This window comes from Mesoplodon mirus, assembly GCF_964341445.2.
Source record: "Mesoplodon mirus genome assembly, chromosome: 3".
NCBI classification, from domain to species: domain Eukaryota; kingdom Metazoa; phylum Chordata; class Mammalia; order Artiodactyla; family Ziphiidae; genus Mesoplodon; species Mesoplodon mirus.
The window spans coordinates 157,797,244-157,824,208 of record NC_138978.1 but is presented as its reverse complement, the minus strand read 5'-3'; the positions used below and the strand labels follow the sequence as shown (position 1 = coordinate 157,824,208).

The window sequence follows — 26,965 nt, the reverse complement described above, 5'->3', positions numbered from 1 at the left end:
CCTTCCCCCCGCCCCCCCACCCTTCTCCCCTGCCCTGTTTGGTTCCGTCCTGCGCATCTCAACTAGGTCAAAGCAAGGTGATCTTTGGAAGAGCGGGTGCTCGGGGCCCGCCACTTGTCGCGCCGTCGGCCCTCGCCCTTTCAGACAGTCCGGGAACTGGTTCCCTCCAGCCGCCCTCACCTGTTCTGCCATCCCCTGGAGGCACAATATAGCCAGAGAGATTAGATGTGAGAGATTAGATTTTTCGGCGTCAAATGTACATCTAGGCAGCAGCCCTAGGACTGGAGCTGGCCGCAGTGGACCTAAGAGTCCGTAGCTGCCCGTCTGCCCTCACCTTTGTAGGAGGGTGGTGCGAGGAGGAAGCGTGGTGATTGTGAGGAAGAGCAGAGGCACGCTGACGAAAAGGGGTGAGAGGATTCAGTAACTTCGAGAAAACAATTGGAGAGGTCAGAGAAGGCCTAATATTATATCAGTGTTGCTCTGAAAAACTGTTTACTTCTACTTTTCGTCCCCGGGATTTGTTTTGTCTGAGTGCAGCTCTCCTCTCGGCGACACTGAGTCAGCTCTTTGCTGGGCTTGCCCTCTTGGAAAAAGAAAATAACCTTGAGACCAGATAGCAACCTTAATTATCCCCATGCACTCACCCACCTTGCCCCCAGAAGACAAACCTGTTCAGGGGGAGCGTGGGGTATAGCAGGCTGACAGCAACTTCATGGGACTCTGAAGGGCACACTGGAAAGCTTCCTAGATTGAAGGTGAGGGGATTTTGTGAGGTAAAAGTGTTTGGCAAAAGCTTCCAGGTTAATGTCCTGTTAGCCTGGCCTGATTTGGTGAGGGCGCTTAAGCCATCTACACCTGACCTTGTTTGTATCTGATCCCTCTGCTTAATTAGTAGACATATTTCTAGGAGCTCTTTGTCATCACTCCCCACCATTCTTTATCATTAACTATTTCGTATATGCTTATGGGAGCAGGAAAAATGTTGGGACCCTTCATCTGCAATAGAAGCTTTACAACTTTTTATTCTAAAATATTGAGGCAAGGAGATTTTTGTTTAGTTTTGTTTCCAATTCAATTGTGGAAGGAAACAGCATCTAAGATATCTATAATTCTTATACCCTTCTCAAGGAGAAAAAGACTGACATTTGCCACTGGCCTCTTGTTTTTGTCTTCTGATAATAATTGACAGCAGTGTTCACTCTTATTGCAAATGAAACTATTCAAGTACATACCTTTTACATTCCTTTAATACCATAGACTTCATCTTTCCAGAGAGAGAGTATGAACTGCCCACTTCAGGTAGGCACATGACTTTGTGGCCTGCTGGACACATGGTCCCACTCGCTGTACTCTAAATAGTGCCTCTGTGACCTGAAACAGTCACCACTTTCTTAAAGCTACAGTGTGATCAGTCAATGCATTTTTGCCTTGTATGGAATTTCACATTTGCATATTACCTTCTCTATGAATAATGAAAATTTCTGCATTCCATTTGTCTTCCAGGCAACTCCAGATTTAAGCCTATCTTTCCAATTACTATATAATCCAGATGAAAATTTAACAATGGAACATCGTGGACAATTTCAACCCGGTAAAGTAACAAATTATAAGATTTCACTCAATATTTTAATTACACAAGATATATTTGAACAGTGTTTAATAAAAATAAAAACTATCAACTTCTATTTTATGTCAGGCACTGAGAAAGATAAATTAGGGATTGATGCCAACCTGCAATCTGCCTGTTTTCCTCTCTGATCCTGCTTTAAATGTTGTCCCAGTCCTAAACTCTGGCTTGTGTTTTATTCTTTATGTATTAGTTTGCTAGGGCTGCTGTAATAAAGTACCACAAACTGAGTGGCTTAAACAACAGAAATTTATGGTCTCACAGTTTGTACTTCTAAAATCAAGACGTCTGTAGGGTCCTGATTCCCCTGTAGGCACTTGAGAAGGATCTGTTCCAAGCCTTTCTCCTGGCTTCTGGTAGTTCCTTGGTTTGTGGCACCGTAGCTCCAGTCTTTGCATGGCATTTTCCCTATATGCCTGTCTGTGTGTCCAAATGTTCCCTTTTTATAACGACACCAGTCGTACTGGGTTCGAGGCCCACCCTAACCCAGTATGACCTCATCTTAACAAAATCTCCATTTCCAAATAAGGTCACATTTTGAGGTACTGAGGGTTAGGACTTTAACATGAATTTTGGAGGGGACATAATTCAACTCATACCCACTTTAGTTCAGTGTTTCTCCAAGTTTGGTCCATGGACCACATTTATCAAAATAACGTGGATGTTCTTATTAGAAATGAAGGTTCCCAGGCTTCACCCTAAACAAGTGATTCTCAAAGGAGGGGAGTGATTTTTTTGGCCCCCAGGGGACATTTGGCAATGTCTGGAAACAGGACTGGGGAGAGGTGCTACTGGTTGCTGCTAAACACCCTACAATGCATAGGACAGTCCTCCACAACAAGAAAATGATCCCACCTCCAACGTCAACAGGGCCAAGATTAAGAAACCGTACCCTAGGGCTTCCCTGGTGGCGCAGTGGTTGAGAGTCCGCCTGCCGATGCAGGGGACGCGGGTTCGTGCCCCGGTCCGGGAAGATCCCACATGCCGCAGAGCGGCTGGGCCCGTGAGCCATGGCCACCGAGCCTGTGCATCCGGAGCCTGTGCTCCGCAACGGGAGAGGCCACAACAGTGAGAGGCCCGCGTACCGCAAAAGAAAAAAAAAAGAAACTGTAACCTAGAACTGCTAAATCAGAATCTCTGGGGCCTTGAAACGTACATTTTGACAAGCATCTCAACTACTTTTACCCACACTAAAGTTTGAGAAACACTGCACATACAAAAACCTTTTCTAGGCATATGTGCATGCTCCATTTTGTTCCAGATATTAGTTACCCCTCTTATTTATTAGCCATGCTAACTATGATAAGATAATCTAATTAAGTATTACAATTTAGCAATTCACACAATTTGTATGTCTTCCTGTACTGGAAACTTGTTTCTATTTTAAAATTTCTATACCATATTATGTTATTTTGGGTCAACTGTCTACATCCTCTGGATGCCCTTTGGTGAAAATTGTTGCCAGTCTCTGGCTTTGGCAAAGCAAAGCTGCACCTCCTCCAGTCCACTAGTTTCTCCTGTACTCAGAGTGCCTGCCTTGTCTGTTTCATATATTTCTCTCATCCCTTGCAGTCATGCTGCTCTTCTCTCAATTTCTTTCTCTTCTTTACTTCTGGCATTTGAAAATATTTTTAGGGTACATTAGTGGTGCCTTAAAAGCAGAAACAAGAAAATGGTAGAGGCATAAAAGACACAAGAAGCACAGGGAAAAAAATCTTAAAACTTCCATTAAAATAGGTCATTGGACACTGTTATATATTTCAATGTATGACAAACTGAGAACTTGATGCCTCTCTAAAAAATTGTTTTAAATATTCCCTTTTAGAGAGAATCTTCCATTTTCCTGATAAAACTTCCATAGAGAACAGGAAAGCTGTAAGAAATATATATATATATATATATATATATATTTATTTATTTAATCCAGAGATTATAAAATCAGATTATTTTGGTCCTGCATTATCCTTACTGGCTATTACATTATCCAAGCTGACTATTTTACTTTTGCTAGTTTTCTAAAGTCATCACTGCTAAAAATTTGAGAACAACTCTAGCCTCCTGTTCCAACAACCAGAATCCCCTAATAGTTTCTTTCTCTTTCAACAATTTCTTAGGAATTAAAACTTCTCATGTCATTCAAACATACTTTCTGTGACGTTATATGACCTTTAAGCCAGCTGCCTCTTTGTGGCCAGCAATCATATATATATTCAGCTCTTGAATTCGAAAATGCAACCTAACCTTTCCAAAAGCCTTCATCCAAAAAGCCTTTTCTGCTTTTTTTTTTAATCGATTGCTGAGAATAAGCAAGGCATGGAATAAGCAGCCTTTATACTAAGCTGAGTTTTTAATATAAATATTAAAATCAAACGTATAAACAAAAGTGTGGTAACATATAGCACAGTCTGTACAGTTCGATCCAGAAAGAGATCTTTTGTGGCATTTGCATCCAAAATTTGATACCTGATGGAGGAAAGTTACACAATACAGTTCAGCCGGACTAGCCAGCCAACTGTTGCTAGTGTAAACTGATCACTTAACATATGAAGTCAAGAGACTACTTCAAAAAAATCAGAAAGGATAAAGCAGTGGGGTTGTAACATCAGTTCTCCCTTCTTCTATAATGCTTTCTACTGTCTGAAGGAGACCAGAGTGAAGTACAATGAGAAAATGATGAAATTTTACAAGATTCTTGTGAACTGGGCTTTCGAAACTACTGAAGACGGAAAGTCATAAAATTGTTATCTAAGAATTCCTACCCTGAGAGTAATCCCTCCTGGCCACAATTCTCCAAAATTGGTACCCTAGGGAACAGAATTATCAAGTGAAATGTTATCTTTCCCAGTCATCTCTAATGTCTTACTAGAGAGAAAAATGTGAAAGAAAAAACTTTGGTGGTGACGTAGTCTACCAGTGCCCTTAGAGGTGACTATGCGTGAGATACCCTTCCTCTCAGTACCCACCAATCCTTCAAGACCCAGTTAGCACTTTGCCACTTCTAAGAAGTGGGCTCAGATAAATGGAAAGAGTGCTGCACTTGGAGGTCTAGGTCCAAATCTTAGCTTTGTTACTTAACTATTTAAGGAAAATCTCTTGTCTTCTTGGTGACTCTGTTTTCTACTGTTCAAAATGGGAACAATAATACTTGCCTCACAGAATTCTATACTTGGCACATGGTGGGCAATGAGTAAATATTTCTTTACTTAAAAGCCTCCTCCAATTACTCCAGCATACATGACTTTTCTCCCATCTCCCTGAACCCTGGCACATCACTTATAAAATTCATTTGTCTCTTAATCCACCTTGGGGTACTTTTATGCTCGCAGGGTTAAGAGATGAGTGGTTTGAAGCATAGCAGCAACCCAGGCTCTTAAGCAGGTTGTTCCTCTGCCCTCAGACACCTTGAAGTGTTGGATGAATGAATGTCTAAACCACATGTGCCTCTCGTGCCTCTTTCTGTCAGACTGATGTTTCCAATTAGTGAAGATAAGTGCTAGAGGAAGCTGGAATGCTAGAGGACTAGGGAAATAAGGACGGAAGTGGTTATTGAGGCATATCAGGAACCAGAGGGAATAAAGGCACCTCAAATGGCAGAACAAGGATGTCGGATCTCCTTGGCTGATTTCCTTTCTCTTTCTCAAAGGGGTCTCCAATGTGCTGAAGGGGATGTAGGATTCTCAACTCCATCTTCCCTTCACCTAGGGAAGTGTGTATACAAACATCCTAAATACTGCTTCCTGTGTCTCTTCCAAGTGGAAAAGTGTCATTCTGTAGCTGTTTCTCAGATTTTTTACATAAAATTATTCTTTACCATAACAAAATACATCCTGATTTTTTGCTCCGTATTTCCTAGAAAATTAGGAGAAGCCTATGATCTGAAACACGGTGGGGGTCAAGGTTCTTCCCTGTGTGCATCTATGCCAGGACGCAAGATCTGGCCCTAGCAAATCTCAATGTTCAAGTTCCTTTTCAGCCACACTGAACCTCTCCCTTCCTTAATACACCATGCCCTTTGGGTGTACCATGGCACCAACTGAAGCACCCTTTACCTGGTTAACTTCTACTCATCCTCCAAACCTCAGTGTAGAACTGTAGAAAACTCAGTTCTTCCACGCAGCCTTCCTGGATGGGCCTAGGCTGGGCCACTGTCCCTCCTATGAACTCACACAATATCCTGGGACATCTCCCCTCTTTGTAGCGTGAATCACACAGTAATGAAAGTACCACCTGTAGGCACCCCATCTGTATACTATGCTTTGGGAGGACAGATGCCATCCTGTTCATCGTCATATCTTCAGTACCTGCCCTGGGCCAGGCATGTAGAGATCCTCAAAACACATCACTACAGCAAATGAAGAAGGGAAAGGTATGCATTATTGTTGTTGCCTTGAAGACATGAAAATGTACAAGAAGTGACTTTTGCCTGAATTTTTGTAGTGTGATGATCAATTCGTTTTAGCTTTAAAATTCTAACCTAAAATAATACGCGATATTCACAAAGCTTGTAGTCAAGGAAGTACCATGTAGGTACTTCTCTGTCACTTTTCAGAAAAATGCATCAGTGGGGCCACTGCAAGCCTTTGATGTGACTCTGTTTACCTACATGTTATGGCCCACATGTCAACATTAGTCACCAAACAGCAAGTCAAGCACACAAATTCTTAACAGTTTGAGTCATTTCATTTTCTGGAAGGTAATGTATCCACAATTTTGATATCAGTCGAGGGAGGTCTCATTATTCTAATGTTGCACATACGAGAAGCCTCTCCTACTCTGCAGAGCCTGTTTCTGGGTTTCTTAAGCTCCTCCATTATATCACACGCTTCTTGCATGTCTTCTCCAGATTTTAACAGCCACAGTGCCAAGCATGATGCCGGGCACATAGCAGATGCTTGAGGGAATTACAGAATAGCAATTTTGACTGTTATAGGGGCATATAGTCACTTCTGATGTTATTTTATTCACTTCTTACAACAGCCTCAAGAAGACATATTAGCATTCTTATGGGTAAGGAAATGGGAATTTAGAGATGTTGGGATGCTTGCCTGAAGTCATGTTACTTGAATGTTGGTGCCAGGAGTTCAATCCAGGAGGGTCTGATCTGAAGCCCACCCCTGCTCTACCACCACCCCCTGCCTTTCAGTACATGTTTACTAAATTGATTTATGACTAATTTCCATAGGAGACAAATGAATCAGCTAGCACAACTAATTCATCTAGGGGAAGGGTCAACAGAGAGGATATTGATAGGTTATATAACTGAAATTTGTCTTTGGTGCTAGTGGAATTAGCCACGAAGAATAATCAGAAGCACAATGTAACCAGTACCTAGAGCTGCAGACACACCAATTTGGCAGGCAGACCTAAGAAATGGAGTAACCCTTCTTGATAAACAGCATTAACCGAACTCCGTGAACAGGTCTCTAAGAGAAACAAGGAGAGGCAAACATGGCTGGTTGCCTATGTTGTCCATCCATTCTCCTTTTCCTCCTTAGAAACACGGTGCTAAAGGCCACAGTTCCTAGTCTCCCTTGCAGCTAGTTATGGTAAACTGAAATGTGAGGACTTCATAAAAGTGCTCTTCCAAGGAAAAAGGAGTACCTTTCTGCCTTTCCTTTTCCTGCTGACTGGGATGCAGATGTGATGGGTTGAAGTCAAGTAGCCATTTTGGAAAAGTCGAGGATGGCCAGAGCAGTGTGCCGTAGGAAGAGCCTAGCTTCTGATGATGACCTTTGAGCTGCCATCCTGCTCTGGTCTGCCAAACTCTAGAATTACTCTGTGTGAAAGAATAACAAACTTCCATCTTGTTTAAGCCAAAAGTGGAAGTGGAAATAGCCAGTTTAGTGATTTCCATTATTTGCAACAGTGTCCCTCCTGCGTGTTATTCTGTTTCTGTCCAATTTATTTCATTTTACAATACTGCAGATGTTTATATTTCCTGGAACCTATGCTGCACATTTGAAACTAGCAAGCAGCAAACATCATTTCTATGTCATAGACTGTTTGGTTACTGATCCTATCTAACAAGTTCACAGTAAGTCCTTTGTAGGTGACTCTGATGAAAGGTCAGGAGGCCACATGTAAACTCTACAAATAACCTCAAGTTTTGAATTATGCAATTTAGAAGTTTAGGCCCTACCTCAGCTTTCTCTTATCTGACCACTGATCTAATGCCGCATCATTTTTATTCTGCCAAATGGCATATTAGCCTACTTGATGTTTAACTGCAAATGTTTACTGAGTTTACACATAATAAAGTGTAAAACATGTGCTGTATACAGTGAGTTCACAGATGGATTGTAAATGTTTTGATTCTTTAATAATCAGTTTACTGAATGGGGGTAAACTCTGTGGGGTTATAAATAGGGAATGGGTTTATTTTTCTCTAACCTTCAAATATGGATTCTCTCATTATAGGTAACCCTTCAGATAGATCCTATAGTTTTTTAGTCACTTTTTAGTATTTAAGGCTTACTTTCAGGTATTAAAGACAAATACATTTCAGTCTAAATCAAAACCTTACACTGAATTCTCTAATCCAATTACATCTAATCTCACATGTAGTTCAGAGTTTCCCCTGGCCTTCCCCACCCCCAGCCCAGGCCTGATCCAAGGCTCAGGCCCCCACAGTGGGCGTGAGGAGGGGGTGTGATCTTTTTCTCACTCTGCCTTTACTCTCTACCCATTGCATAGAGAGTAATCTCTGCCCATTCTAATCTCTGCCCTGTTTTCCTGTCGTGTGCCCTCTTGCTCAATTCTCTCCAGTCCCATTGGCCTCCTTTGCATCCCAGACATGTTAAACATGTTTCTGCCAAGGGCCCTTGAGTTTCCTATTTCTCTTCTTCTCTCTTCCCCCAGCCATCTGCATGGCTTGCTCCCTCACTTTTAAGCCTCTGCTCAAATGTCCCCTTATCAGTGAGGCTTCCCTGACTACCCTATCTCGAGTGACACACACCCACACCCATCACTTCCTTACTCTGCTTTATGTTTCTCATCTCACCATCTGATAAATTACACTTCTGCTGGGAAGCAGGCGCGTATCTCCCCTCCTGCTGTCTTTATGAGGCAGGTCAGGAGGTAGCGTAGCTTTCTGTCTTTGTGAGAAGAAGTGGAAGAAAAGCCAAAACGCTCTCTGCTCCTTTGAATTCCTGTTCTCCTTGACTTTCTTCAACCAACTTTCACAATTCGGTCTTGTGGTATAGAAGCTGGAAGTGAGAGTTTCATAGATACTGGACTGATGTGTCTTCTTTTACTAAGTCTGCCATGGACGTGTCAGGCACTCTCTTTAGAACATGGGGGCAATTGTCTCTGATTATTCTCAGCTTTGGGACTTCAGCTCAGATATAGAGATGAAAAGTAAAACTTCATTCAACATGCTGTTAACTAAGAACATTCTCACAATCTAGTGTGTTCTAATTGACACAAAGAGAACATTTGAACTTGAGGTAACCGTTGTGATATGAGCAAGAGGCTCCATGGATTCAGGATGTCCAATTTTTAGGAAATAGGAACCTAGGCATTTACACAGTTCAAAAGCAATTAAAACTGGTTATGCAGTGATACTGCCACTAGATCCAGCCATGCTAAAGTCAACGCCTGGACTTTTTATATGAATCAATTAATTTCTCTTTTTTTCTTAAGCCAGGTGACTTGGCTTTTCATCACTTGCCACCCAACAGTCCTGGCTGTCCCCATGCCATTTCTTTACTTAAACTGCTGCCTGTGTATTGTCATCAGAGTTGCTACATTCCTGGCATATTTTCTCAAGTTGGACTTTTCCCAGGGAGTGCTGATAATTGAAAGGATTTATTAATGTCCCACTCTCGAATTCTTCTGGCCACAGAGCACAATAGAAGAAATATTGTTAGTAATTGTTTTGACAAATTCAGTAATGCTATGTTTGGATGCATAGTTGTGTTTGCGGTTCTGAATTATATTGCCCTACATATGGCTGAAGAAAATATTTTCTTATTTATTTTCCATAATAATCCAACAAAGTAGGCTCATATTCTTGGTAATCATCATTTGCATTAGTTAGTCTTTAGATAAAGCATACAAATATCTTTAGGTTATTAATCTTTTATATTTAAATATGAGTTATATACCTAACTCCAAAGGTACTATAATCCTTTAAGGAACTTAAAGTCCTTTAACATTCATTTATTCTCCCTAGTGCCTGAGACATATTCCTCTAATAAAGAGATTTATAAAATAATATATAACCCAGTCAATGTGGTTTACATCTTTGAGAATTTTTAGCAATGTTACTGTTGGGAGAATTTATTTTCTGGAAGAAATCGGAAATTATTGCTAATTTCAGATTTTAGCCATAATTCAGAGTGTGATAAAAACCAGGGTGTGATTTTATACACCCACCAAAGTTCTAACTTTAATTTCCTGTTTTTACTCTGAAAAGAAAATGTTTATGGGAAGAAGTACCAAAAATTGAGAGGAAATTTGAAATCAAATTCATTATAGATTCACCCCAAAGAAAGAACTTTGAGCCCCAGATAACATAAAATACTACACGGGGTCTAGTTTTGGATTCCTCCTTCTGATAGGGATGTGGAGATAATAGAGAGGTTCCTAAGAAAAACAGGAAAAGATTGTGGGGTAGGATTGGTAAAGTAAGATCCAGTGGTTCTTTACTGAAAAAGAAAAGCTGATCTCAAATTCTTATGTCTGGTTGTTTATAAATTAATTCATTAAACAAGTGTTTATTACATGTTTACTGTATACCAGGCGCTATGGTGAGTTTTCATCCTGTAGAGTCGGAGACAGACAATGAAATAAGTGACTATAATCACTGTAATAACGCTGAGGGAGTGAGGGAAGTTCCAGGCCCTATGGGAGTCTGGAAGAAGAGCAGGTGAGCCTGTGAAGGCAGCGACCAGAGAAACCTCATGAGGTGCGGTTTGACCTGAGACTTGAAGGATGGGTATGAGTTTTGCTGGTGGATAGGGAAGGACATTTTAAAAAGCATATGCAAAGTAAAAAGTGTGTCTGAGGATTCCCGGGTAGATTATGATAGGGAGGGAGTAAGACGGGAGAAGACTGGACAACGAAATGAAGGTGGGAAGAGAAGCAGTTACCTTACTCCTTATTCTTTAGAGTTTGGAATTGTCTTAAAGGCAATGGGGAGTGGCCGAAGGATATTAATCTAGGGAGGAACATTATCATATTTGCATTAAAAAAAGCTTTGTGGAGTGTTTTCATAAGGAAAAAGCTAATGAGTTCCCCATATCCACAAGAGAGAATAAGAAGGGAAAAGATGAGATAAAAGGATTGAATCATTGCAAGAGAGAGTTCGATAAGACAAAGAACTTGACCCTGTGGTCAAGACAGAGGTTGTGAAGACCTGAAGATGTTTTATAAAGGATGGTCGTCTTTCACATTTTAAAATATGTGTCTGGTTTGAGGCAAGAGGTTCCATATGCTGAGATTTCCTAAAGTATGTTCTTTAGAAGAGTTGTTAATAGATGTTCCTTGAACAGAAAACAAAATTTTACTGCTCTCCAAAAGTTTGGCTTGGGTGCGCTGGAGAGGCCTATCTATTTGCTGTAGGACTTTTTACAGCCTTTAACATGCTAATGTGCCTTGTGAATCTTTGAGTGGGACATTGGATTCAGGGTTTCCAAACTTAATTTATCACAGGACCCCTATGGTCTTCTGTTCTAAAGAGAACACTCGGTAAAATAATGAACCAGATATATTTGATTCTTTTACCAGCTCTAAGATTTTTCCCTTAGGTTCTGAAATCCTAAAAAGTATTTAAGACTTGGAATTACTTTTCCAGAGTGTTTATCCATTACAAGTCCATGATCTTACAGTTCTCAAGCAAGTCTGTCAAAATTTAATAAAAACTAGGCAATGACTACTTTTTAGATCCCTTATTTTTAGGATATAATTGGATAAAATATGAACATATATGCTGGCCTTAAACTCAAATCAAACTAGAATCCTAAGGGTCAACTTTTTTTTTTTTTTTTTTTAACTGCGCAGAATGCGGGATCTTAGTTCTCCGACCAGGAATCGAACCTGTGCCCCCTGCAGTGGAAGCACAGAGTCTTAACCACTGGACCGCCAGTTTGGCCCCTCCTAAGGGCCAACTTAGTAGACAATTCAGGAAACCAAAGGTATACTCATTTCAAAAAATTAAAAGACAACAGGGAATAGATAAGCTGTCCCTCATCCCTCCACATAAAGATATTTCCTGACAGCAATTCAAAACTCAGAGAGGGAATTAGAATTCTAATGCGTAGTTTTAACAGAGAGATGGAATTTTGGAGTCATCTAAAGAACATCACCTTTGGGAATGTGACATTAGGTTGCCGGGCATAAGACTTGGGACGTTCAAAAAAACCTCTCAAAAATAGATTTTCTAGTGATTTAATCTAACCCTCGAATTGCAAATAGACTTCAATTTAGATGTCAATTCCAATTAGTCGGCAGTGTTGCTTGAAGTATTAGGTTGTGAAGAGTTGAGAGTCTCCATCCACTTTTGAAGTCATACTTGGAGGTATGTTAGGTCATAAAGTGTGCTGGTAAGCTGGATTGGATGAGAAACAACTATTTGAGAAATATAGGCTATTTAAAAATGATTCAGAAGATCTTATCATTCACTCTTAAGATGATTCCTAATTATTTGTTTTTGTTTTGCTCTTTTGAGATATTGTTTAATTATTTTTTCTCTCAATATCACTTGTATGTAGGAAAACTATTCATTTTTATAAAAGATATTTTTTAACCAGCAAAAAAAAAAAAAAAAGATCTTGTCAGGTCATTCAATGTATGTAACCCCAGAGGTCTGGAAGAAGCTGGTGTCCAAGAGAACCATATTACATTGATGGAGGTTAAAAATGTGAACTTGGCAGAAATGTGATACAACAATGGACCCCATAGAAAGGGGTCCTTGACAAGGAAGTTTACAAATCTCTTTTACCGCATGATGTGTAAGTCTTCAAATTTAATCTAGTGTCTATATGCAAATTTCTGTTGGAGGCTGTATGGTTGGTCTTTTCTGTGAGTACATCGAGTTTGTGTTCATTATTCTGTTTTGCCAAGCAAGACTGTAAATCCTTAATGAAATTCTCAATATAAAGAGTTAAGGATTTTCTTTCCTTTAGCAAATGGGGCCTCTGTTACCCACAGGTATCCCACAGTCCCTGCAATGGGTGACACTGTCAAAGGGAAGGATATTTCACTGGGAATAAAGAAGGAAAACAGTAGTATGTCCTTGTTGATCACACAGTCCAGACATATCCTGACCACCATCTCCTGCAGGGGCAGGGGGCTTGCCCTGTTGGCAGACAAGCTGCTACTCAAGTGGAGTGATGCACCTGGTGAGTCAGGACCCCTTACAACTTCACACCCAGCTTCCTGCCCAAATCGGAGCCAATTCTGTTTCTTAGCCAAATGACATAAAAAACAACTTGAGGAAAATATAAAGAAAGTTATGCCCTTTTGAGACAGTTTATTTCCAGTAGTGTCTAGCCTGTGGCTAAAATTCTGGACTTGAAATTAGGAGAGCTGAGTACAGACTAGGCAAAGACAGAAATGGAAAGTTCTCTGTGCCTTTCCCAGCTTGAACAGGCACTACTTCAGAAACTTTGACAATTCACCTTCCCTGGGTCTCAGTGTCCTCATACTTTTCTTTTTTTTTTTTTAATTTTTAATTTTATTTATTTTATTTTTATTTTTGGCTGAGTTGGGTCTTCGTTTCTATGTGAGGGCTTTCTCTAGTTGCGGCAAGCGGGAGCCACTCTTTTTTTTTTTTTTTTTTTCCCGTTGTGGGGCACAGGCTCCAGACATGCAGGCTCAGCGGCCATGGCTCACGGGCCCAGCTGCTCCGCGGCATGTGGGATCTTCCCGGACTGGGGCACGAACCCGTGTCCCCTGCATCGGCAGGCGGACTCTCAACCACTGTGCCACCAGGGAAGCCCAAGGGGGCCACTCTTCATTGCGGTACGCGGGCCTCTCACTATTGCGGCCTCCCTTGTTGTGGAGCACAGGCTCCAGACGCTCAGGCTCACCAGTTGTGGCTCACGGGCCTGGTTGCTCTGCGGCATGTGGGATCTTCCCAGACCAGGGCTCAAACCTGTGTCCCCTGCATTGGCAGGCAGATTCTCATCCACTGCGCCATCAGGGAAGCCCAGTGTCTTCATATTTTTAATTGGGATGAGAGGAAGGCTGGAGGTGGCGACAGTGGAGAAAGGGATTTCATATTTCATAAATTCTAGATAATTTATCTAAAGAATTCCCTGCTTTCCCCAGACAACACCCAATGGGCTCATGAGACCAGCAATGAGATGATCATCCCACAAACTGGAAGAAATAGAGAAGAAATAGAGAGATCCCCCCCGCCCACCGAATCCCCTCGCAACTGCTGCAGGAAGTCCCCAAGGTTTGTCAAACAAGTGATTTGGAATTTCTGTGGTCTCTCTGGCCGCCTTGTAGTTTCAGATATAGCCAGTGCCCTGAGACTCCTGAGATGCACACCATCATGAGCGTAGTACCTCACTCCTCACTGTGTCATAGTCCACCTTACAGTGGACTATGAGGTCTGGGTAATGTGGCCCCAGGTTATTGTTTCCCGGTACTACTGCAGGTGTCCTTTCCCGAGGATGGACAAAAGCTTCTGAGGATCAGGCTGGGAACAATCCAACTGCATTCAAAATCACCTTTTCTGTCAGAAGACCTGTTTCTAAGCATGGGTATAGACTGGCATAGAACTTCTTTCCTTAAGTTCCTTGGACCACTGGCCTTCAAACTTTCTGCTCTCAAAAGCTTTAAAAGACTTTTTGTAAAACTCTGTATCTCTTTATGCATTATCAAGTCAACATCTGAACATGTTGTACAAAGAATCTATTTTATAACATCTTCATTCTTTAAATACTTTTCCTCAAAATCCTGGAGTTGCAGGTTTGCCTCATTCAGGTCAGACGTTATTCATTGTAAAATGAGAGAGCAAACTATCTGGCCAAAGTAGAATGATTCTTTTTTTGGTCAGGAGAAAGCTGACTTCATTTTTATCTTTTTTATTGCAAGTAAGTGTGGTTAAATGCATGCCTGTGCAGTGTTACTCCTTAATTCAAGTTGAGATTAAGTTGAGAGAGAGACGGCTTGGAGCTTTCTGGTGTCTTGCTTTGCTTTGCTCTCTCTCTCCAGAAATCTCCTCAGGAAATCTCCATTCCCTCATGGTCCCTGGGTTTGTGGCCTGGAGTTGTTTACCCCTGGAGCAAACACACAAAGGTTATTTGCCCAGTGGGGCTTTGCTTTCACTTTCTTTTGTAAAGTGGTGGCAGGGCCTCTGGTTGGGAAAGGGGATGTGGAAAAAGGGAAACACGGGCCATGCCACCGCAGTGTTCTCTTCAGTAAACCAATGTTATGAGAGGACACGTGGGAGTTCAGGATTTGAACGCGGATTCTGTTCAAACAGTCCCTGCCTGTGAAACCCTCCAAAGTATGTGTGTGTGTGTGTGTGTGTGTGTGTGTGTGTGTGTGTGTCTATGTGTCCACACATACCCCAGTTAAGTTATGGGCACCCCAGTTTGAAGACCACTGTCTTACACCCCGTTATTCACCCCAGCTGGTAGGTTTGATTGCTCTTTTTAACTTAGGCCTGGAAATTTGAATATTGAGTATTTGCAATGTACCAGTCAACTTAGCTACCTAAGTTTATCTTCCTGGAGATCTTGTTATAGATAATTAACTGTGCCATCCAAAGTCACGTAGCAAAAGACTCAGGAACCAGAGTGAAGTTCTCTTAGTGTTTTTTTTTTTGTCCCCCCTACCACAAAGGCATTCTTAGTTGTACAAGACTTGGTCAGCTGAGTATGTGAATTAAGGGAAGGATTAAAAAGGAAACCTCAGCCTTTATAAACTATTTCTGATTATTTTCCTCATCTTCCATCCACCCCACATAATATCTCATCACTTTGGCCTGCCTGCAGCAAGAATCCTGAACCCTTCATGTTTCCTCTTAGTACCTTTCCATTCACCAATCCTCCCCTGCTCTCTACTGCCACCCCCTTCTCTGCTCCTTGGCTTTTCCTTGTGTTGGGAGCCCATGTCTCTTCCCTACTAAAAAAAAAACCCATTGTAGTAGCCCACCTTGAATAAAGTCTTCCTTACTGTCTTTAACAAGTATCATGAATAATTTTTTCTTTAACATTCCAGTAGGGCTTTAGATAATCTTGTGAAGCAGTTTGATTTACTTAGAGAAATCTTCATAATATTATATTAATTAGATATAACTCATAAAACAGTGACTTGTTAATTCATAGAACAATTTTCTAATGTCTTTTTGAAATTTACTACGTAGTAGAATAAAAGATTTGACAGCTCTTAAATAGCTTTTATTGAAAAAAAGATCAATTGTATCCGAATTACTCCTAAATATTATAAAAATCATTTCCCTTTAAAAATAGCTGGCCAAGAATCCAGAAAAACTCTTCATTTTAGAGACTCTCCCTACCTTTTGCTTTTCTTTTCTCTTATATCAGTCATTTTATTTGTTTATTGTGGACAGTAAGAAATCAGTTTTTACTTTGAAATGAAAGACACTCACTTTTGTCTTTAAATTTTTTAAACTATATTGCTTATTTTTTTGATAATGTCTTAGGCTAACTTGGCAATTTCTAGAGTTTTATTAATGAAAAATTTTTTCATTTTCAAAATTAATTAAAATTTTTGGGCTTCCCTGGTGGCGCAGTGGTTGAGAGTCCGCCTGCCGATGCAGGGGACACGGGTTCGTGCCCCGGTCCGGGAAGATCCCACATGCCGCGGAGCAGCTGGGCCCGTGAGCCATGGCCGCTGAGCCTGCGCGTCCGGAGCCTGTGCTCTGCAACGGGAGAGGCCACAGCAGTGAGAGGCCTGCGTACCGCAAAAAAAAAAAAAAAAAAAAAAAAAATTAATTAAAATTTTTTTATTAATGAAAAATTATTAGATTTACTGCCTCTATCCTGTTGGGTATAAAAGGAATAGTATCTAATTATACTCTAATTTCCCACTTTTTTTTTTACTTTTAATTGTTTATTTTTTCCACTCAAAAACTGAGATATAACTCACATAGGCTTAACCCTTTTAAAGTGTACAATTCAGTAGTTTTTAATATACTAACTTTCTTTTTAGATAGCATCTAGGGTCACCTTTTTTTTTTTTTTTTTTTTTTTTTGCGGTATGCGGACCTCTCACTGTTGTGGCCTCTCCCATTGTGGAGCACAGGCTCCGGACGGACAGGCTCAGCAGCCATGGCTCACGGGCCCAGCCGCTCCGCGGCACGTGGGATCCTCCTGGACCGGGGCATGAACCCGTGTCCCCTGCATCGGCAGGCGGACTCCCAACCACTGCGCCACCAGGGAAGCCCAGGGTCGCCTTTTTAAAGGGCAGATTTCTACACTGCAGTTCTTCCAGTTTACAAATGAATGGCTTTTCTGTTCTTGAAGTACAGAGCCCAGCACAGTGCCTGGCAATTTATTGGTCCTCAACAGACATTTATTGAGTGAATGAAAGAACTGAAATGTCTGCCTTTGGTTACTGAACTGCTCTTGAACAAGCTTAGAAATGAAAAGCTTTGAAGGATTTCAACATCCCCTTGAACATAATGATTGGCTGCTGCGGATTCTTCATCTTGCCCCCTTTTTGCGAACCACACTGACAAACAGAACACAGACTAAGATTACTACCCTCACTCAAGTTACATTCAAATCTGGGTGTTGAAAATGTCCTATAGTTAAATGGCACGAATGTCACTCATGTTTCTGTAGTCATATTTCTATTATACATCTCTTTACAGGCTTTTAAGAATTTATTTGCCATTAAAGATATATCTGATCCTGAAACTTGAGCCTGAAGAAAAACCAAGCAACTTTCAGTGTAGGGTCTACCAATCCACTTTGAGAATGTGTATGTGCATATACAGTTGCTTGCTTCTTCCTCTCCCGGGAGCCCTCTTGAGTCAGAGCCCTGGGACAATGGGGTCTTCAGTGTTTGCTGAAGATAGATCAAGACCTATGGAATTCAGTTTATAGTGTATAATGCATGAGGAATACAGCTGCCCTGAAAGAAGAAAATATTTCGTATTTTGAAATAGTTTTGATATGTTGGATTTATTTATTTATTTATTTATTTATGGCTGCATTGGGTCTTTGCTGCTGCACACGGGCTTTCTCTAGTTGCGGCGAGCTGGGGCTACTCTTCATTGTGGTGCGCGGGCTTCTCATTGCAGTGGCTTCTCTTGTTGCGGAGCACAGGCTTTAAGCTCGCGGGCTTCAGTAGTTTTGTGGCATGCGGGCTCAGTAGTTGTGGCTCGCGGGCTTAGTTGCTCCACGGCATGTGGGATCTTCCCAGATCGGGGCTCCAACCCGTGTCCCTGGCACTGGCAGGCAGATTCTTTTTTTTTCTTTTTTGCGGTATGCGGGCCTCTCACTGTTGTGGCCTCTCCCGTTGCGGAGCACAGGCTCTGGACGTGCAGGCTCAGCAGCCATGGCTCACGGACCCAGCCGCTCCGCGGCATGTGGGATCCTCCCGGACCGGGGCATGAACCCGTGTCCCCTGCATCGGCAGGCGGACTCTCAACCACTGCGCCACCAGGGAAGCCCCGGCAGGCAGATTCTTAACCACTGTGTCACCACGGAAGTCCCCATTGGATTTATTTTTTTGTTTGTTTTCATCAGCTTATTTTTAAAGCCAAATCATGAGTCTATATTGAAAATTTGTGTGGTTTAAAAAAACGTTTCCTGAAGGAAAGCTGTATCAACTATCAATAGGGACTTTCAGTTTTCTTATTCATGTCAAGTTCAACACAGTAAACAAGTTCTACTGAAGCGAAGATGCACATAGAACTTTCCTCTTACAGATAAGTTCCTTTAGGACAGCCTAGCAGGGTGTTAGCTCTTCACTCCCTCTCCAGGAGTAAGTGTTCTGTGAGCTACTGCAGCCCCCAGCTGAGCCACAGCAGATGTTGGGGCCCCTCATGAATCAAAGCACACAGGTATAATCCTGACCCTGAGGGAGCAGTACCTCTATAGGAAATCATTATGCTTCTAATCAATTCAAATTAATTGATTCAATTTTACAGTTTAAAATTTGCATTTATACTAGTCAAGCAAAGGATCCTTTATGAAACACTAATTTTAGGGCTTCCTCACCTCTTGCCTGGATTGTTGTCATTGTGTCCTAACTGGTGTATCTGCCTCTTTTCTCAGGGCAGTTGAATACTGATTAGAATTGCCAGATAAAATACAGAATGCCAAATTAAATGTAAATTCCAGAAAAACAAAAGAAATTGTTAGTATAAATTTGTCCCAAAATATTTAGTATATCTTGCCCCCATATATTACATAGGATGACTATAATATATGATGGAATGACTTATCATGCAATCTTTAAAAAATTCTTTCCATCTGTCAGTGCTGACCACTTCCAAATCTCAGTACCCAGCCTCATCATGTGCTCTAAACCAGCAGTTCCCAACCTTTTTGGCCCCAGGGACCGGTTTCGTGGAAGACAATTTTTCCATGGATGGTGAGTGGGGCATGGTTCAGGCAGTAATGCAAGCGATGGGGAGCGGCAGATGAAGCTTCGCTCGCCCGCTGCTCGCCTCCTGCTGTGCAGCCTGGCTCCTAACAAGCTGGGGACTGGTACCAGTCCGTGGCCCGGGGGTTGGGGACCCCTGCTCTAAACTGAGTATCTTCATTGTGATGGCTTGCAGACAAGTTGAAATCTAAATTCATTATCTTCCCTGTCCATGTTCTCAATTTCAACAGTGTTGCCACCATCCATCCAGTTCCTGAACTGCCCTGGACCATTCCCTTTGCTCCAGTCACACTGGCCTCCTGGTTATTCCTCTAGGTTGGCCAAGTTCCCTCCTACCTCAGGACATTTGCACTTAATAGTTTCTGTACCTGGAACACCTCCCACCTCCAATATTTACATGGCACTCTCATTTCTACCAGTTTTATCAAATGACACCTTACCAGTGAGACCTTCTCTGATCACCTTATTTAAAATTGCATCCCCAACTCTGACAATCCTTATTTTCTTCTCTGCTTTATATTAATTAATTTTGCTTATTTATATTCCTTATTATCTATCTCTCTCTACTAGGAGGTAAGCTTTTTATGATAGGGATTTTTTTCACTGCTAAATTCCCAGCACCTGCAATAGTGCTTGGTTTATAGTAGGTGCTCAATAAATTTATTTGCTAAATAAATGAATAAGTCAATATGTACATCTGTATATCCACTTTCAAATCTCATTGTCTTCTTACAGGAGAAGATGCCTGTTCTGTGCATCAATGTACCCACCTTATTGCCTGGCACATAGTAGAGATCCAAAAAGTGATTTTTTTAAAATTAAGTTCATTGAAGTTGGGAGTGGTAACAATGGAGAGGGAATAGTGTGTGTCACTTTAAGAATACTTATGTTTTTATTCATCGTGTTTATAACCCTGACATTACTACTCTGTACACAACCCTTAAAAGAGAAAACTACCAGTCATTGTATTCACTTGTTTACTGGGACAAATGTTTGGCTTACACTGTTTGTAAACACTAAAAAATTGGGGGGACATATTATATGCGAGCATTGTGGGAAAAGAATTTTGTTGGTTTCAAAGTAGTGACACTTGCCTGCACACAGTTCCCATTTTTGCTTTAATCATAATCAGATAGAATATAGGTCCACAGTTCTTTATTGAAAACGTTTAGGAAGCTGGGTTCAGGATTCAGGCTTTTTACCCCAGGTTTTAGAAGGTAGAATGTGCTTCCTTATTCATTACATAGTCAGCAGTCTCGGGCAGACTTGACCAACCATGTCAATACTTCTGCAGAGAGAATTCTGAATAGTCACGCTGGGTAGGATACGGACCATTAACAGCCCACATAGGTTCCATTCAGGTTTTTCCACAAAAATAAGTTTGACGCCAAAAGCATGGGAAAAGTTGGTTTTCAGAGATTTTGAGTTGTTCTCCTCGCCTGGGGGTGTTATTGTGGCTGAGTGGTAACACTCAAGTGCTGCATGACCCAAAAGGCTTTTGACTTCAGGAAAGTTCCTGTTCCTGTTCGGAGTTCCAACCCCAATGATAGAACAAATGATACATGATTCTGATTGAATGACAACTCAGTGTCACCCAATAAATCGATCATTTAATTTTGAATGACTTAATCTATAAATATAAATAATTCAAGCAAATAGATGCAAGAAGGAAAATATCCTTTTCTATTCAATATCCCAGAACCATGACTAAAAGAACATGGTCACATCATTAGTTGTGCACAAATCAGGGTTTTCATTTATTGCTTCTAGTTTGAAGTCCTTAAGGCAGAGTTTCTCAAAGTTTAGTGTTTAGACTGTACAGCAGGGGTTGGGAAACTTTTTCCTGCTAAAGGGACAGATAGCAGATATTTTCGACTTTGCACATCGCATGTCTTGTCTACATGTGAGTGTGTTATTTTCCATACCTCCTCTGCCCCACCACCTCCATTTTCTGCCCAGAGAAAACTGCCTGACCCTGGAATTGTCGACATGTTAGGATAAAGCCATCAAAGAAAAATCTTGTTGGCATTTGGCATTTGGATTTATAAAGTATTTTGTAAGAGTTACCCTTGATCACATAACCACTCTTTTCACTCTAATGGATGACAACCAAATTATTTCTTGCTGTCAGAAAACAGCTTCTCAATGAAAAGGCACTCCTGGGAAGAGGCTCACCTCCAGAAGGAGATGGCCCCGATAAAGACCATGCTGTCAGTGAGGGGCGGGGTGATGTCATAGCCTGCCTCCTGGGTTCTAGATGTCTTCTCTAGGACACTGTTTAGGTATCCCTTATTGGATCCATAGCATCTAACTAAACAAAATTCTGATTTTTCACTTATTCAAAGTTAACTGCCAGCCTGGGATATTTCTGTTAAAGGGTACTTTTAAAAATAGGAGATATTTCTGTTAAATAAATAAAATACTACTTAGAATAGCTAACATTGTGCTATCCACTGTATTAAAGCACTTTACATCAGTTCTTCAGGGTAATCCTCGCCACAACCCTGTGAAACAAGTATTATTAAGAAACCAAGGCTTAGAGCAAATGACTTCTCCAAGGTCACCCAGTTAGTGTCAGAGCTGAGCTTCTAACCCAGATCTTATAGAGTCAACCTTATACATTTAAGTATTATAGAATATGGCCTCATAAATATATATAATTTTTTGCATGAGAAGAAGAAAGGCCTATTGGTTATGCCTTGATTTTTTTTGTAGATGATCTTACCATGAGGAATATTTAAAAACTGGCTTTGTGTATAGTGCAATTGATGCCATTCTTTTTGTCTGAGGAATGATGGATGCCATGACCTTTTCCTTTTGTAGGGATACTGACTCTTTTCTTTGTAGCATAATCTTCTAGCAGGTTGTTGTTGAATTTTTTTAAATGTGGCTTCTAAAAAATTAGCTTGAATTTTTGTCACAAAGATTTTGTTTCTAAGAGAAAGTTAAAACCTTCCTGACATTTTTTCTATCCTAAGCCATTAAGACAGTTTTAATAAGGTTTGAACCTTCTGTAATCATGAAAAGTTGTTAATTTAGTACCTATGGTATGACTAATAGTCTTCTCTCAATTAACTTATGATTAAAGGCTTTACATTTCCTTTTTTAAAAATTTATTTATATTACTTATTTTATTTTTGACTGCGTTGGGTTTTTGTTGCTGCACACAGGCTTTGTCTAGGTGCAGCGAGCGGGGGCTACTCTTTGTTGAGGTGCGTGGGCTTCTCATTGCGGTGTCTCCTCTTGTTGCGGAACACGGGCTCTAGGCACTCGGGCTTCAGTAGTTGTGGCTCGCGGGCTCTAGAGTGCAGACTCAGTAGTTGTGGCGCACGGGCTTAGTTGCTTCGCGACATGTGGGATCTTCCCGGACCAGGGCTCAAACCCGTATCCCCTGCATTGGCGGGTGGATTCCTAACCACTGCGCCACCAGGGAAGCCCTGGCTTTACATTTCTTATTCCCTAGGTTTTCTGTATCTAAAGTAGAGAAGCGACAATAATACTAATTATTTTAAGCTCATTGAAATCTTTAAGAGCCTATATTTTATCGTTAGTGCATGGGCTAAAGGCTGTTTTTCTCATTATAGGGTTGAAGACTGACTGACCCTAGAATAGAAAAGTAATAAACATCCCCTTGGAGACTTTCTCCTGAGAGAGGAGGTAAGAAGCTGCCTTGTAAAGGTAATACCCTTTATTTTCTCCAGTAAATACCCTGTTGGAGAAAGTGATGAAAGAGAAGGAAAGAGCAGCTATGCTCCTTTTGCCTTTTGTACCTAATACAGGGGATTCCAGGTATCAGAACCAACAGAAAGTATTTTCCAGACAAGCCTCCTTTTGCAGAGGCAACTATTTTAAGTTCTGCTGTTAATTTCTATTTCTTGATTTATCAGTTCTGGGCCATATGTACTGACTTCTTGCTGTAAAGTATGAGAAGAATTCTCATAGAACCTTCTATCTAAATTACTGTCTTTTGTCTCCTGATATTTGTTACCTCTAGCATTATATTCAGTTCTAGAGGTTGCCTGGAATGACTAGACAATATAGATGGCCTCTGTTTTCTGACTGACTTTTAGATATACCTATTGACTCCTTTCCTATGAAAGTTGAGGAAATTAGCACAGGTATTCATTTTCTACTTTTTTCCTCCCAATTTTCCTTAGTTATGTTTTTATTTTTAAATGGCCATGGTTTATAACATGCTTCATTGCCTGGTAACATCCTTATCAGCCCCTGATTGCCCTCAGGATAAAGTCCTAATTCTCTACTATAGTGAATAAAATCCTTAACCACCTGGTCCCATCCTATCTCCTAATCTGCAGTACAGGAGTTCTCACTGTCCTCAAGGTACCATAGCTTTTTTTTTTTGGCAATACGCGGGCCTCTCACTGTTGTGGCCTCTCCCATTGTGGAGCACAGGCTCCGGACGCACAGGCCCAGCGGCCATGGCTCACGGGCCTAGCTGCTCCGCGGCATGTGGGATCTTCCCGGACCGGGGCACGAACCCGTGTCCCCTGCATCAGCAGGCGGACTCTCAACCACTGCGCCACCAGAGAAGCCCGGTACCATAGCTTTTTATCTCTCAGGGACTTTGCACATTTAATTAACTCTATCTCTGGAATTCCAACCCCTTTTCTTTCTGGCAAATTTCTGCTCATGCTTCAAGGGTCCCATGGACCCTTTCACAGAAGCCTTCCTGCCTCCCATTTTCTGGGGTGGTCAATCCCATGGGTCCCCCTAGCTCTCTTCCTATCTCCATTCCAGCACTTTTATATTGAACTATGATTTTGGGTGTATGCATCTGCTTCCTCTTCTTGAATATGAACATTAGATGTGTGCATTCCATTTCTGTGTCTCTGGCCTCCAGGGTAGTTTCCTCACACAGAAGGAATGAATGAATACACAGAAAAGAAAACGTTTTAACCCCAAAACAAATACATTTCGGATATTGTTTCTTTCCTAAACCAATTTCATTCAGCAAAGTTTTCAGTGGTCCTTTCCTGGTCTGGTTTATATTTTTCTTTACTTTGAATACCTTGTCTACCTCCTTGGGGTGGGAATAATTGAAGGAGAAAATAATTTCTGCCTGTATTGCTGGTAGATGCATTGCTATGTTGAGCTCAAAAGTGAGGAAGGAAAAGAGAAACATACACCAGAACATGGCTTTTTATCAACATATACCATTTTAGAAATTTAAGTCACAGAACAAAGGGAGGATAAAGTTACTTTGAAAGGATGTTTGTTATCAAGGGCTCTAAATAAAAATAATTTGTCTTTCATTCTTACTTTTTTTTCTTATACTAAGTCAGTTGAAAAAAAATCACTCAATGTGCATTTGAGAAGAGAATCAATTCCCGTAAGTGTTATTTATTTAAAACAATTCCTTAGAAACTACTACAAATGCATGATCTATTTTGAGTAAACACAGAATGTGACACAGGTTCAGTTGAACTGGCACAATTTCAGTTCTCTGTTGACTAAAATCAGGCCACATGATGATCCTCGTACACTTGTTAGATTTCTGTTATGCTCTTAACTCCTACTGATGTAAAACCGATTAAGGCCAGTGGTGAAAAGATGCTAATGAACTGAGTACCCAGATATAATTGTAGTTCTCTGTGTCCTGAAACAGTGTGATTTTTTTTAAAGAAAGGTATTTAAGCAATACATGAATATACACCAGTAAATTATAACACAGATAATTCTGGGAGCCTGTCTTCCATTATTCTGATGCCACACTCATACACCTACTTTTATTTTTTTGCTAAATTTATTACTTTTACATGTGTTAAATAGATTTTGTTTCAATAATATAAAATATACTATTACTATATAATATTTACAACTCCCAGGATATCAGATTAACATCTGTAGTACTTCTCTTCAATTAAAGTTCAATAATGAGTTTTGGTTTTTTAGTATCTGATTTATAAATCAATACTTTAGGTTTTAAAAAATCTATTTAGAATATGTAAAATCCTGAAGTTGATTGGGGGACTCCAGTGTAATTAATTCACTAAGGAATACTTCATCTAAGTCACACTGCAGTGGAAAAGGAGAAATAAACATGATTTCTCAATGTGAATATTCACTAACAATGTAGATAATTTTATACCCAATTTGTAAGAATCACAATACTAAAGATATAATGGGATGAGTACAGCCAGAACCCGGGACTCATCCATGTCCCAGTTTGCCACACCTCACTGGTTAGAACTTGGAAATACCAGTGTTTCCACTCACACATCAAGGCTTGTTCTAGGGAAAGAAATGAACACCATGTTTCAGATTAATCTGATTTTACCACACTTTTATACATTTGAACAAAACAATCAAATCAGAGTCAGGGAAACTGAAAGAAGCTGAGTTGAGGAGAAATAAACCAGGAACAGAGCTGAGAGTCCTGACTTGGAGTCTCTTCTCTACTCTGAAGCTGATGAAAATGAATGACTTGCCTGGGTCATGGTTTTCACTTCTAAAAAATGAGGAAATAGACAGAAAATGTTTATGGTTCTTCACTGTTCAAATACCCTGTGCTCCTGTGAGTCTACAATGATCAGGAAAGCAGACTAAGATATCAAGAGAAATTAGAAACAGAAGATCAACCTCAAACTCAGGCAAGAGGAGAAGAACCCTTGTTTTAAAGATTAGGTTTATACTTAAGCCATTTAAGGGAAACTGGCATATAAATTCACTTAGGAACAAATACTGGTCTGTCCTTTGGGCTTTTTTTAAACTGCAGGCCTATTATGAAGGTAAGTTATGAACAGCTAAGTGTGCCTATATAATCAAATCATCTTTGTATAAGTAAGGATGAAGGAAATGCCAGTCTATTACATCATGAGTCATTAAGTAAGTGATTTAAGCTATGTCAATAGCTTGTGTAACAAGAAAAAAATCCACCGTTATTAAATAATAGGGAAAGGTTTGTATCACATAATTTAAAAGTCAGGATCAAAGCTTTGTTGTGACACATAGTATAGACTACCAGCTCATTACTTCATGATCACATCTCACTGTAATAAGATTATTAGCAATACTTTTTCCTTTTATTTTTATTTATTTATTTTCTTTTGTGGTACGCGGGCCTCTCACTGTTGTGGCCTCTCCCGCTGTGGAGCACAGGCTCCGGACGCGCAGGCTTAGCGGCCATGGCTCACGGGCACAGCCGCTCCGCAGCATGTGGGATCTTCCCGGACCGGGGCACAAACTCATGTCCCCTGCATCGGCAGGCGGACTCTCAACCACTGCACCACCAGGGAAGCCCTCCTTTTATTTTTATTTCTAGTAAATATTAAGTCTTCATGTTTGGGGCAGTTCTTAAATCTAGACCAGTCTAAAACATAGTAAAAAGTTCCATTCTGTCAAGCTAGTCATTATTCATTCTACAACTGAATCTTAAATCTATCTTTTAACTTCATCCTCAGTAACCAGGGTAAGAAGGTTAATCATATAAAAGATGTAAGGTCAAATCACTTTTTTTTTCAGAATCACCAAGTGAAATCCATTTCTGAATGGACGTATCAAGTTGTAGTTTGCATTTACCAAAATGTTGAAAGAGTACCTCTTCATATTTGTTGAAAGAGCACCTCTTCAATCATTTATTCAATTTGTATTATGTTCCAATTGTACCAAACATTTACATAAATTATCCCATTTAACCCTCACAGTAATTTAGGGGGTAAATATCATTATCCTCATTTTACAGATGAGGGAACTATGTTTAAGGAAATGGGATGTCAAAGTGGCAAAGCCAGGCTTTGAAGTCACTTCTCTTAACCTCTGTGGAAGTGGAAGGGTGACAGA

At 40.6% G+C, this 26,965-nt stretch overlaps 1 long non-coding RNA gene across 1 annotated transcript; it reads left to right on the top strand.

Annotated features, from left to right (window-relative positions):
• The first annotated feature begins 41 nt into the window (after window positions 1-41).
• LOC309801421 lies at window positions 42-26,965 on the top strand. Its single transcript, XR_014293587.1, has 4 exons — window positions 42-755; window positions 1,504-1,591; window positions 22,750-22,822; window positions 26,868-26,965. It is a non-coding gene; the product is annotated as an uncharacterized lncRNA (long non-coding RNA).